General features: G+C 40.2%; 1 long non-coding RNA gene across 1 annotated transcript in view; it reads left to right on the forward strand.

Moving 5' to 3' along the window:
* The first annotated feature begins 1,630 nt into the window (after window positions 1-1,630).
* The window catches only part of LOC133072352 (uncharacterized), a 35,224-nt gene continuing 23,690 nt past the window's right edge, over window positions 1,631-13,164 (forward strand). The window contains exons 1-2 of the long non-coding RNA XR_009696697.1: window positions 1,631-1,690; window positions 5,595-5,649. This is a non-coding gene — a long non-coding RNA (uncharacterized LOC133072352). The remainder of the gene's footprint in view (window positions 1,691-5,594; window positions 5,650-13,164) is intronic.

Below are 13,164 nucleotides of genomic sequence, written 5' to 3' on the forward strand. Positions count from 1 at the left end.
GTCTTTTAATTTCATGGCTGCAATCACCATCTGCAGTGATGTTTAACAACCCAGAATTGTTAAAAGTCATGATTCTTCACATAGAAAGTTCACTCTAAAATCCAGGAAGAAAAATAAAACTAAACCTACACTTAGAGTTGTAAAAGTGGTATTCTAGAACATCAGGGATAAAAGAAAATCTATGAAGCTACCAGAGAGAAAAAGTAGATTACAGGAATTATTTACACTGACCATAACCTTCAGTAAAGAATCCGCCTGCAGTGCAGGAGACCCTTGGTTCAGTTCTTGGGTTGGGAAGATCCGCTGGAGAAGGGATAAGCTACCCACTCCAGTATTGTTGGGCTTCCTTTGTGACAGCTGATAAAGAATCCGGCTGCAATGCGGGAGAACTGGGTTCAATCCCTGGGTTGAAAAGATCCTCTGGAGAGGGGAAAGGCTACCCACTCCAGTATTCTGGCCTAGGGAAGTCCATGGACTGTATAATCCATGGGGTCACAAAGAGTAGGACATGACTGAGCAACTTTCACTTCACTAACCTTCTCACCAGCAGCAACAGATACCGGAAATGCTTAGCAAAAACAAATGACAACCTGGAATTTTTTTTTTAATCTAGCTAATTGATCATTCAAGAGTGAAATCAAATTTAAGATACACTTAGATGAAGGGAATTTCCTACCCACAAACAAACAAAATCAGGGCTCTTGAGGTAGCTACAGCTCTGGCCCACAGGGAGGTCAAGGGTTGCCAAGAAAATGTACTGGCTCTGAAAACAGTTGCCACGAATTTGTGTCCCACATGCCAGGCACCATCTTACTTTATCCTTCAATGCCCCCACCATAGGAGTAGTGGAACTACATAAATGTCAAACGGGGGATATGTAGGTATTCCCTGTTACACGTTACTTTGCCTCTGCAATAACTCATTTGCTTGACATCTTTAGAGGATAGAATGTTATATATTTTCCAGATGAGATGAAAAAGAAAAGAGTAACACTCCCCTCACTAGAAAATTCTGGCCAGCACAATTGCTTGCAACAAATTCCACAATTATTACGAAGAATGTACAACCCCATTATGAAAGCCCAACACCTCACAGATAAGAGCCCCTTAGAATTCAGCCAGACCTCTTCTCCTTTTATTTACTGCAATTCTTCTCTATGTGGTAGCCCAGAAAGCAAAAGGGACAGGAAATGTTAGAGATAGATATGACAACACCAGCAAAGAGAGAGGAAAACGTTTTGAAAGCAAGTCTGGAAAGATCCCTGAAGTTCCAGCCTCACCACAAGGCTGATGTCCACCGTCCCCACTAGACTTTGAGCTTCCTGAGGACAGGAACTGTGCCTGCAGACATCTGTAGCTCCAGACACAGTGCCCAACACACAGAGAGTAGGGCCTTGATACTTACTAGGATGGAAGGGGGAGGAGATGAGGGAAGGAAAGGAAAGAAAAAAGGAAGTAAGCTGAAAGGAACACTCTGGAAAAAAAAAAAAAAAAGCAAAAACCCAAAACCTGCCGAGAAAGCCCCAGTCAGCTGATCCTAAGATGTATTGACCTATTTTCTCTCTCTCCCTCTTTTTTTTTTTTTTTTGCCTGCGCTGTGAGGCATATGGGATCTTAGTTCTCTAATCCAGGATCAAACCCACACCTCCTGCAATGGAAGCACGGAGTTTTAACCACTGCAGGACCACCAGGTAATTCCCTATTTTCTCTATTCTTTATGCTTTTGGGGTCTTGATCCTGGAGAGACTGTCCCTCCCCACCTCCCCCACCCGGACCAGCTAATTCCTAGAAAAAGCAAATGACTCCCCTGCAAGTGTGCCTTTAATATACAAATGAACCAGCCAATTCAGAGCTCAAGCCCTAACCCTCTGGTTTATCAAACTCTCACACACCAAGCCAGTATTCTCCCTGCCCTAAATTGTCCGGGGCTTCCCTCATAGCTCAGCTGGTAAAGAATCTGCCTGCAATGTGGGAGTTCTGGGTTTGACCCCTGGGGTGGGAAAATTTCCCCTGGAGAAGGGAAAGGCTACCAACTCCAGTGTTCTGACCTGGAGAATCTATACAGTCCATGGGGTCACAAAGAGTCAGGCTCAACTGAGCAGCTTTCACTTTCACTTTAAATTGCCCCAGGGCCAGGTGCTGGAAGTTAGCAACCACCCAAATAGCCCAGTGTGTGGGCGTGCTCAGTCTAGTGTCTGACTCTTTGTAGCTCACCAGGCTTCTCTGTCCCTTGGACTGCAAAGAGAGCCAACCAGTCCTTCCTAAAGGAAATCAGTCCTGAATATTCATTGGAAGGACTGATGCTGAAGCTGAAACTCCAATACTTTGGCCACCTGATATGAAGAGCTGACTCATTTGAAAAGACCCCTATGCTCTGAAAGATTGAAGGGGGAGGAGAAGGGGACGACAGAGGATGAGATGGTTGGATGGTATCACTGACTCATGAGTTGGAGTAAACTCTGGGATTTGGTGATGAACAGGGAGGCCTGGCGTGCTGCAGTCCATGGAGTCGCAAAGAGTCGGACATGACTGAGAGACTGAACTGACCTGAACTGAGGCTCCTCTGTCTATGGAATTTTCCAGGCAAGAATACTGGAGTGGATTGTCATTTCCTACTCCAGGGGATCTTCCCAACCCAAGGGTCAAACTCCCCTCTCTTGCATTTGCAGGCAAATTTTTTATCGCTGTGCTAACTGGGAAGCTGTAAATAGCCCAGAGCCTGCTGAAATCATTTAAACCATCCCATCCTAAATCTACTCAGTGTACCTACTCTGCCTGGCGCATTCCTTCCCAAGAGAATCTCAATAAGGCCCTGGGCCAGGCTCTGTCCTCTCCCTCTCTCCTGCCACCTGGCTGTCCCTGGTTGTTCCCCATGTGGCCTTGTGTGGAGGGTGTGGTGGGCCTCCTGTATCTAGGGATCAGCGTGGATAAATGTCTTCAGGACAATCACGGCCACATCTGTGGGTCTTAACTATATCTGATTAAAACAAATTCTAAGTACATCTTTAATGCACAAAGTGACCTTTCTTTCAGTAGAAATATCTTTCCAACTAAATAACAGAATTGTGTAGGGAATAGAGATAGCGTTTGTGGATTTTTCCCTTAATATCTATTTCATTAAGCAAAGGGAAATGAAGAAAACTCCACAAATTTTATAAAAAGAAAACAAACAGCCCATATCTTTGCATCAAGCCAAAGATATGAGTCCTTTATTTTTTTTAATTTTTTTATTTTTTGATAAAAGTCCTTTAAAGAGAGGGTCTCTTCCTTTCTCCCTCAGGTACACCTTGGTCAAGCCCTAAAGAGATAATAACTTGGTCCTGGAATTTTTTTTAAGTGTTATTATCTAGAGAGCCCAGTTCAATTTCCAGTTGAGAGAAGATGAAATTAACAATACAAGTAGCATTGAATTGCGTGAAGCAGCATTGAGACAGAGCTAATCACAGTCTGTTCTGTTCCACTGCCTCATTTGGAATATTTCTCTTTCTTCAGTTTCACTGTGATTCTCTTTTCCTGGAAATTAGTGTGAACAAGATGAACCCAGTTCAGGCTGTTCTGGAATACTTTTCCTATACAGAAATGAATACACTTCAGCTGTGTATCAATACCCTAGTTAGAAAATATCACCTCCATACTTATTTTTTCTAAAGATTGAAATATCTTTCTTTGTTTTTCACAATTCCCTCTGTGTAACTAAGGCCATCAGAGTAAACCCACAACCATAGATCATTGCAACCCTTTTCTTTTCCCCTGCTTTGGTTTATATTTATCTTCTTAAAGTGTATTAATTCAATCAATATGTATTTATCGAGCACCTACTAGCTGTCAGTCCAGTAGATATTTATTGAGCACCTACTAAGTGTCAGTCTACTAGTTGGTTCACTAGATATTGTCCATTTCCTCATGGAGCTAATAATCTAATTAGAGACACAAATGTTAATTTAATAATCACAAGTTAATGATTAAATATTATCTGTATTAAGGCTGAGATTAATTTCTGCCAATCACTGAAGGAGCAACTTTTAAAAGAGCAAGTTCAGGCGCTGAGTGCAGGCAACCATAGGGTTAATCCTGACAGAGAAATACAAGAAGCCAAGGTAGCTAAGGAAGAAAGAAGAGTAGGCTGTGTAATTTCACCCCAGAAAGTATCACTCTTTCCTTGTGTCTCTAAGTAGTCTCTTTCTGCACTCATATCCTATCAGATATTTCTCCACAGCAGTTTAAGCACATGTATGGTCAGGGAAACAAATTATATCCTTAGGTTGTTCTCAGACTTTTTCAGAATTGTTTTGAATTCTTGAAACAGTTCTAGTCAGCTCTCAGGTCTCTACTGGAGAACTGCTAGGGGCAAGAGGACTACACACAGGTGACAGCTGGGCCTGGGGTGTTAACCTAGATGCAGGCCTGGCTTCCACATGATAAGTTCTAGCCATCATGAACCACCGTGGCAGGATATTTTACAGATATTACCTCATATCCTTCCTTCTTCTCTCTCCACCCCTTTCTCATCCACAATGTTTTCCTTTGGTTTCCAAAACCCTAACCCCACTGAGATTAACCTAAGCGTCACCGAGTAACACACCAAAAAGCATTAAGAATGCATTTGATCCAACAAACAGTGGCCTAATAAAGAGGAGTTTCTCTTTTCTTTCAATCAATAGATAGTCCTGAAGTAGGGCTTTGTTATTTGGGTTCAGAAACTCTTTGATACCAAGGACCTGGGGCCACATCTCTTGAGTTCAATCTGCGTTCCCATCGTGGATGTAAGACAGAGTGAGCACGTTGTGTGTAGCAGATGTAGTCACCCCATATCTCTGTGGCAGACTCCATTTTCAGGGATGCTGGCTCAGAGTCCAACTGCCAGCACCTTTCCACTACCCCACTCCTTGCTGATCTCTCTCTGGCCACCAAAACCTCCTAGAACAGCACTCAAGTAATAAATGATGAGCGCTGGTGAGTAAATCCTGCTGCCTTGACCCTGAAAGGGGTGATCACATTAAAGTTAAGGTTCTACGTTGCTCCCCCAGGGGGAATATGTCTCAATTACCCACACTGGGTGACTTGCTTTGAGAATTCATCTTTTATTGTCTTTTTGTCCTTCCTGGTCTCTCTTCCCCACTTTTCTACCAATGTTTCCTGGAAACACCTTCCAAAGAAACCACTGATGCTCACATCCTTATTTCAGCGTTTACTGCTAGGGTAACCCAAGCTAGGACAGGAGGTGATGACACCAGAACCAGAAGCTCTTTTGTCCTCCTGCCTCTGAGGAGAGGGGGAATTTCCCAGAAACCCTCTGGAGATTCCTCTTACAGCCTATTGATCCAAGTGACTCATGTGGACTCCCACAGCTATTGGGAGGCTGGAAGAGCGGCTACAGTGGAGGATGGACGAAAGACTAGGGCTTGGTCATGGTGCTTGAGCTGGCCAGTGTATTTGTCAGCATAAAGCTCAGGAATAAGGGAAGGAAAACCCCAAACAAGAGTGACTTAGACAAGGTAAAAGGTTATTTCACTTTCTCACATAAGAACTGAGAGCCCACTACACATTCCTTGGTCAGGGGACTATAATTTACTTTGTTGCTCCTTTGCTCCACAGGCCTGATTTCCACCCCAAGTTCACCATGTGGCCTGAAAGATTTCCTATGTGGCAGGTATTGTTCTAAACTTCTCATGTGCATTGTTTTGTGTAATCCTCTTAACCTGGTGACTTAAGTGCTATTATTATGGACATACTAAGGGGTTAAGTATCTTGCCTGCTGCAGAGTGGCTGAATCAAGGGCAATCTGGATCCCGAGTTTATGCTCTTAAGCTGTGCTTTTAAGATAGTATCTCCCTGCCTAGAAACATGGATGTATCTGCATTTATTTAAGCATTCTTTAATGTCTTGTGCATTTCTACTATACTTATTACTGTTAGAGACCTGAGTTCTTAGACTCTTGTATCAGTAGAAATTGAAAAGAGGCTAGATGAGGAATTCAGGCAAGGCTTTTTGGGGCTCATGGAGCTGAAGGAGTGGGAGCAAGAACAAGCAACAGGTGCCCTTGCTCCTTTGTGTGAGTGTGTATGTGTGTGTACTCTTACTCCGTGTGTGTGTGTGTGTGTGTGTGTGTGTGTGTGTGTGTGTGTTGGTCGGGGGAGGGGGGAGGCAAGCTGGTCGAGCTGGTCCTTTAAATGCTGGGATGGTGGAGGGGGGTTCTGTGGGGTGGGTGTGAGGGGTGGCTTAGGCGGTCTGCCCACCCCCTTGGTGGTGCTGTGTGCAGAGATTATGAATAATACCCTGCATCATGCTCCCTGCACCTTAGAAGTAGCAATTGGGTCTTGGCCCTTTGGTTTATAATGTGCCTCACCTGTGCATGCGAGCAGTTATTTTTAGTCTCTTATGGTATTCTGTTGCTGGAGGAGATCTTTGTTCAGATGCAAGCACTGAGGTAAAGGGCCTCAGGTCTCAGCCTATCTCATTGATAGGGTCTTTATCTTTCTATTGTTAATGGCATTTTGGAAACTTTTCTTTATGGCTGGCGCATCTAAATATAATGAATTTTTTGTATATTGGCTCTGTATCTCTCCATCTTACTAAATTTATTAATTTGTCTGAATAATCTTGGGTTTTCTGTGTAGACATGATCTGTGAATAAAACCAATTTTGTTTATTCATTTCTAACCCTAATACTTGCCTGCTTTTCTTCCCTCCTTCCTTCCTACCTTCTCTTCCTCCCTCTTCTCCCCTCTTCTTCCCTCTTCCCCCTCCTTCCTTAATTCAATGGCTAAAACTCTAGTACAGTGTAAAATAGAATAGTGTAGATAATAGTGAGCATCTTTTTCTTGTTCTTGATTTTTAAGGATACCGTTTCTCATGTTTTATTAATTAGGATTATTTTGACTGTAGGGTTTTTGTAGATACTCTTTATCTGGCTAAAGAAAGTTAACTCTGTTTCCTGGTTTGCCAAGGTTCTTTCTTCACAAGGGCTTTCTATACAACTATTGAGAATATAGTAGTTTTCTTCTTTAATCTATTAATGTAATGAATTACATTTATAAAACTTTTTAAAAAATAATATTTATTTTTATTTATTTATTTGACTGTTCTGGGTCTTGGCTGCAGCATGTGAGATCTAGTTCCCTGAGAAGGGACTGAACCCCAGCCCCTGCATTGGGAGCACGGCGTCTTAGCCCCTGGACCACCAGGGAAGTCCCCTACATTTATAAAACTTTTAATGCTAGATTGGACTTGTATTCCAGGGATAAACTGAATTTAGTTTAGTTTAATTTATCTTTTCTACACATTGCTGTGTTCAGTTTACTTATATATTTTTTAGGGTTTCTCACCTATGTTCATACATGAGATTGGGCTGTAATTTCCCCTTTTTCTACTATCACATTTTGTTTAGGTATCAACATTGAGGACTGTTTCTTCCTTTTGTATTCTTTGGAAATCTTTTATTAAACTGGAAATGATCTATTTCTTGAAAGCTTAGTAAAGTTTTCTTATTGTCTTGATGATTTGTTCTATTTTTTGAAGATTGTCTTAACTTTTTATTTTGAAATAATTTCAGCTTACCAAAAAGTTGCACATAGACTAGAAAGAATTCCTATATATCATTTAGTTGGATTACCCCAGCTGATAAGGTTTTATCTTATTTGCCTGATATTATCTTTGTATTGCATACATATTTTTCTGAACTATTTGAGAGTAAGTTGCAAACATAAAATTTCATTATCTCTTAATTCTCCAGGTTATGTTTCCTAAAAACAAAAATGCTCTTCTACATAACTACATACAATCAACAAAATTAACATAGATACTGTATTTCCATGTTTCCACAGACCTCATTCAGATTTCACTGTTAATCCCAATAATGTCTTCAAGGGCTGAGATCCAATCCAAGGTTAAAATTGCACTGACTGTTATGCTTCTGAGTCTTTATTCTGGAACGGTTTGTCTTTCACGACCTTGACATACTTTAAAAGAACCATTTCGTTACTTTGAAAATTGTGCTGAAATTTGGATTTGCCTAATTCCTCATAATTATGTTCAAGGTATGCACTGCTGACAAAATATACAAGTGATGATGTGTTCTCAGTGTAACATATCAGAAGGTGCATAATGTCTATTTGTTCCATTACTGGTGATGTTAACTCTTAGCACTTGGTTAAGTTAATGTCTTCCATGTTTTCCCACTATAAAGTTAATTAGTAAGTATTCTGCACTATTAATTAATAAGTAATCAATTACTATTTTGTGAAAAGAGACTATTTAAATATCTTGTTCCTCATTCAACTTTCAGCCATATACTTTAGGATTTATTGACAATTCTTATCTGAATCATTTACTACTATTACAGTGGTGGTCAACTGATTTTTTTTCTAATTCTAATATTCCTTCTATATTTATTTGTTGGCATATACTAAAAGGTAGAGCTTTACTTTTTCCATTTATCTATCCATTTTTTTATCACAATAGACTCAAAGATTCCTTATTCACTATGTTAAAATCTGATGTAATTATTTATAAAAAACAAAATTACTTTTATAGCATAAATTATTACATGTCATACAGTGGGAACCCCTCAATACTTGGTTTATGTCCTTTTGACATGCTCCCCATAATTCTTTGAGGATTTCCTTACTTTTCAGTGCAATAAGAAGTTCAAGGTAATTTCTCCACCCTGGACTTCTGTTTCTATCATTTCTCAAGGAACCTTGATTCCTTTTCCAGGAGAATGATATTTAGTTAACTTAGAAATGAAGACCTGAGTTCTAGGCACGTTCATTGTGTCTGGTGTGTCTTTCTTCTAGTTCTAGGCTTGTTACCGTAGATTGAGTTAAGCTGCCTTTTAAATTCTCTGTACCAGGCTTTGGCTCCCCTGGTAGCTCAGACAGTAAAATGTCTGCCTGCAATGCAGGAGACCTGGGTTCAGTCCCTGGGTTGGGAAGATCCCCTGGAGAAGGAAATGGTAACCCACTCCAGTACTCTTGCCTGGAAAATTCCATGGATGCTTGATAGGCTAAAGTCCATGGGATTACAAAGAGTCGGACATGACTGAGCAACTTCACTGGGGAGTGCAGTTTCCTAGAAGCCCAGCAAGGAACCAGCTACTGATTAGTTCAAGCAATATCTACCACATATCTACCACTATACCAGGCTTTAAATGACTTGAAGCCAGACCTGAGCTACCAGCCTAGTGAGTTCCCACCATCTCTTTGCATCAAGCCAAAAATTTGCATTTGGGATATAATAAGAATTCTAATGGCTTAAATAGAGGATAATAATAGCAACAAACATTACATGCTAGACCTTATTTTGAGTGTTTTGTGTATATTAACTTATTTAATTTTTATAAAATTTTATGAGGTGGTACCATTATTTCCCCCATTTTATTAATGAGAATTTTGAATCATGGGATGTTTAAGTTTTGTGTATATTAGCTTATTTAATTTTTATAAAATTTTATGAGGTGGTGCCATTATTTCCCCCATTTTATTAATGAGAATTTCGAATCATGGGATGTTTAAGTAACTTGCTTAAGGGACTCAACTAGATCCTTGTATCAACAGAATTAATCAAACAAAATAACGGGAACTTCTGCTGTGATGCAATCAGAAATATAATATAATATGTAGTGTTCTTGCTAAAAGATTATGAACAAAGTATTGCATTTCTTTCTCTAAATCTAATTATTATTGAATCTTCATTCCACCAGGCTGGTGAGAAATTCAACCTCAGTCATTCCTGGGGCTCCCTTACCTTCCACACAAAGCTCCAGGGCATCTAGAAAACAACAGAAGACCTCAGACTTCTAGCTCATATCCATTCCATCAGTCACTGCTCATATCCTCATTTCCAAGCCACAAGGTCCCTGTTCAGTCTGGCCACCCTGCAAAGTTAGAGATCAGAAATCCCTGCCGAGGCTGTGATCTCTATGTCTGGGTCTAGCTTGCCTGCCCCCTAATGGGAACACTACCAAGTTTGAGGCCTGTTGCCTACCTCTCCCAGGATCTATTCCGGATCCATCATCCTCCCTGCCCACTCCTGGATTTCTAGCATAATCTCTTCACAAAAGGCAGGAATAGCCATTTTCAAGAAGTTTCTTTAAGTCCTGTAAAAAAAGACACAAGAAAACAAGGACACTTAAAGAGCCTAACTACCTTCTTGGAGTGCAGAAGAGAGGAAATCAAGGAAAACAAAGCATAGAAATTATCCGGCCCCAAATCTAAGTGGTCCAATTGATAACTCAAGACCAAATCCTTGCTGGTTCTAACAGAACAGTGGTGAAATTCCCTGTAAGGTGATGCATGGTCTTCATCTTCTTATATGGGACAGATCCAGCCGCAGCCATGCCATACAACCTAAGCACCAAATCAAAAAGATGATACCGCATATAAAATCTTGACTTGAAAGAACAACCAAGTGGAGGGCTTAAAAATGTGCCGCCAACTAGCCAAGTTCTCACAAAACCCCTTTGGAGGACCAGTGAGAAGAGGATTTTTTCCCGTTAAAGATCCTCCTCTGATGGCAGTCCTTCAAATCCACAGAGTAAAAGCCAAAGTCCTTTCAGTGATTTTCAAGGCTCTACATGCTCTATTCCCATCTGCCCCCAGTCAATGTTCACTTTAAGACTTATCATTGGAAGCATAAGGTCCCATCTGTGTTGACCAGTGTCTTGATGTGGTCACATCATTTTGGGGTCTCGTGCACAGATTTATGGCTCTAGAAATTTGCTTTTGTCCATAAGCCAGAATTAAGCAAACAGACTTAGGTTAACCATACCATTTCTGTTCGTTAATTTTACAGTGAAGAGGATGTAACTATCCAGTGAAGGGAATAGGTGTGTCCTCTATCACTGTATTCCTCTTCTGCCCATAGGGGCAGAATTATTGACCAAAAGGCTTCCTGGAAGCATAGCATCAGGGTATGTATTTCTGGAGGTGAGAGGGCAGGGTCAGACAGAAGATATATTTACAGCTGACCCTTGAACAACACCGGTTTGAACTGTGCTACCTACTTATACAAGATTTTTTTTTTCACTAAATATGTACATGATCTGCAGTTCATTGAATCCCAGGATTTGGAACCACTTATATGGAGGGCTGACTATAAAGTTATAGGTAGATTTTGACTGTGGAAGTTGGCACCCATAACCTCTGAGTTGTTCAAGGGTCAACTATATTTAATCCACGAAGTGGATGTTCTCATACACTTTGATGGCAATGGCAAATTGGTATACCTTGGGGAGCAATTAAGTACAATCTATTAAATTTTAAAATGCATATAATAATCTCACAACTAGGAATATAGTGTGGCTTTCACTTATGCAAAGGACATATATGCAAAGATATTCACTGGAGCATTGTTTAGAAACAGTCTAAATATCTATTACCAGGGAATTGGTTAAATAAAGAAATGGAATATCAGTTGATAAAAAAGAATGAGTTAGTTATGAATTGAAAAATAATAATGTCCAAGGTGAACTTTTAACCACTTTGTTAAAAGTTATATAGAAACACTATGCATATACTTCTATAATCCATGACGGGTACATGAGAAATGGTGATAATGGATAGCTATGGACAAACCACCTGTACCAGTCAGGGACCCTCACCAGCTCTGAGGTCAGGTAGGTGAAATCTGCTTAGCATCACTGTGATAGTGAATAAGGTAAAGCCCTTTTAGTGACCTTTGTCTCTTTGTGTCCAGAAATGTCCCTCTACCTTGAAAAGTACTTTGGGCAGTGTGATTAGATTAAGCAAATAGGCTGGGAAGTCAGTTCATCTGGGTTTGAATCCCAAATCCACTACTCATAAATCCTGCAATGTTGTTTAACTTACTGAACTCTGTGATACAGTGTTCTCATCTGAAAAATGAGATCATAAACTGAAAATATTCTGAGAGCTGTGTGTGTGTGGTGGGGGGTGGGGGTTGAATGAGTTAATATATGTAGGAAGTTTAGTTTTTGGCACACAGTAACCACTAGAAATATGTGATCTATTGTCATATTATACCCAGAGAGGGAAGGAAAGCAGTCTCTAACTCTGGCCATATTAAGACAAGAATGCTTGTTTTCACTGTATAAACACTAGTAATGTTTGATCTTTTTTTCTTAATGATGAACATGATTTCCTCCGGGAGAAAAAAATTATTCTGATGAATTGAAAAAAAAATCCAGGCATGGTAGATTTGAATGAACTATCTAGTTCTCTCCCAAGGTACACTGGGGCAGGTCATTCATTCATTCATGAAGATTAGGGTCAGATTCCTTCTCTCCATAGAACTGGCTAAATGTACCCATATTTATCATGCATATTATCCTCTCTTTATTAATTCTTTCTTGAAGGACAATATAAAAGACAAAAATTTTACATTTATATAAATATAAAGTTTGATCTTTCTTAGTTATAACCACATCAGACCACACTGTCCTGATATTTCATCCAGATGATTTTAATTGACTTTGACTGCCCTGAAGTCAATCTCATCTTCACAGGCTGCTTCATACCTCAGTACTTCTCATCAGGTCTCCCCATTCCCAGGTCTCCTCCTGAAACTCCAGCCCTCATATTGATGAGCAGAGTCCTTCCCTGCTCAGAATTTTCATTGGCTCTCTCAACTGCTTAGAGAAATAAGTACTAATTTAAAAGTTTTAATTCCAATCCCAAAGAAAGGCAATGCCAAAGAATATTCAAACTACCACACAATTGCACTCATATCACACGCTAGCAAAGTAATGCTCAAAATTCTCCAAGCTAGGCTTCAATAGTATATGAACTGAGAACTTCCAGATGTTCAAGCTGGATTTAGAAAAGGCAGAGGAACCAGAGATCAAATTGCCAACATCCGCTGGATCATAGAAAAAGCAAGCGAATTCCAGAAAAGCATCTACTTCTGCTTCATTGACTATGTTAAAGCCTTTGACTGTTGATCACAACAAACAGTGGAAAATTCTTAAAGAGATGAGAATACCAGACCACCTTACCTGCCTCCAGAGAAATTTGTATGCAGGTCAAGAAGCAACAGTTAGAACTATACATGGAACAACAGACTGGTTCCAAACTGGGAAAGGAGTATGTCAAAGCTGTGTATTGTCACCCTGCTTATTTAACTTATATGCAGAGTACATCATGAGAAACTTTGAGATGGATGAAGCACAAGCTGGAATCAAGATTGCTGG

The sequence above is a fragment of the Dama dama genome, chromosome 18, assembly GCF_033118175.1.
Source record: "Dama dama isolate Ldn47 chromosome 18, ASM3311817v1, whole genome shotgun sequence".
NCBI classification, from domain to species: Eukaryota; Metazoa; Chordata; class Mammalia; order Artiodactyla; family Cervidae; genus Dama; species Dama dama.